Source organism: Colobus angolensis, unplaced genomic scaffold (assembly GCF_000951035.1).
Source record: "Colobus angolensis palliatus isolate OR3802 unplaced genomic scaffold, Cang.pa_1.0 Scaffold4, whole genome shotgun sequence".
NCBI lineage: Eukaryota > Metazoa > Chordata > Mammalia > Primates > Cercopithecidae > Colobus > Colobus angolensis.
Window position 1 is genome coordinate 15,888,289 of NW_012117376.1, and position 1,447 is coordinate 15,889,735.

The following is a 1,447-nucleotide window of genomic DNA, read 5'->3' on the forward strand; positions in this document are numbered from 1 at the left end:
AAAAAAAAAAAAGAAAAATTAGCAATGAAACTTGAAGATCTGAGTTTTCTCTCTCTCCTAGTCTGTCCCCACTAGTTCATCACGATTACAGCCTTTTGATTTTTATAGCTAATTGCTGCTTTATGATGGGCCTAAAATAAAGACAACAACTGGAGATTTCGTTGGTAGAAAAGAACGTGCCAATGAGAGTTCTGTAGGCAGACACATTCCTTAGGGAAGGCAAAGGCAAAAGCCAAAGCAAGCCAACGTGTTCCCCCTGGGGAATTCTGCTCATGATATTAAGTGTGGAGTGTCTGCAGTAGCCTTGATGGCCAAGACTCAGAAAGGCTATCTAGCAATAAGGACAGAGGGTCAGCTGCCAAGAGCAAAATTTTCCAAAACTGGAGCCAAGATCTATTGTAACAATGGCCAAGAGAGGCAGTTGGCTTCTCAGAAGATGAAAACAGACAAAGCCTCTAAAAACAAGGGAGGATGATAAAAGTGGAGGTTAGTTCAGGAACTATAGCAGATAGGAAACCCAATAGAGTATTAGTCACTAAGTGGCCAAACAAGATTCTAGAAAATAGAGGGCAAGGCATTGGAGAAGGAAATTTGCTCTCAAGATTTTCTCACCAACTACCCCCCAACTCCACCCCTACTTTGCTTTCTTAGGAAAACGAGGGCTGTACTAGAAAACAAGTCAGCCTTGGTTCTAATCAGATGCCAGAGAAGGGAGAGAACAAATGAGAATGGACATGTCTTAAGCACAGAAACCAAACCAACTTGAGATCCTGATGGGTCTCCCCCAAATCCTGTGTCTGCCCCCCACCCAGGGATGTCAGGGCCCCCACCTGACGCAGGCCGAGATGAGAAGATAGCAACCCACTAAGCCCCACTCAGAGCAATCTACCTTGCTGTGCTCTCCTGAAAGTTAAAAAGGCAGAAAACTAGTTTTATCTGTAAGAAAATGTTTATTCTTTTGAACCCCACAGGAAAAAAAAAAAAAAAAAAAAAAAAAGAATGCAGCCAAGACCAGTATTTAACAAAGTGTCCCAAAAGGCAGCAAAATGGGGGAAACCTCAACACAAAGTCAGTGACAATTTTCCATGTTTTTGCACAAAGATGAGAAAATCTATGACAATTCTGAGTAACACTTTCATGGTGACAGTTACACAAGATGATTCAAAGATGCAAAATGGCAGCAACATGCACACCTGGCTAAAGCTAGAAGTATTTTTTTAATCTCAAAATAAGATCTGTGATTTAAAGGATGATTCTTTTTAATACTTCTATTTTACTGACTTGCTTGTCCTACTTAATTTGCTTTAAATGAGACGTACATGCCAATTAACAGGAAATTTTAGAAGAACTACGTCCTTCCAGAATCCATGGCAAGGAAGCAAAACCAATTTATTTGGTTTCTTAATTTTTCCTAGTTTCCAAATACAATTTTGCATTGCCCCCCGCC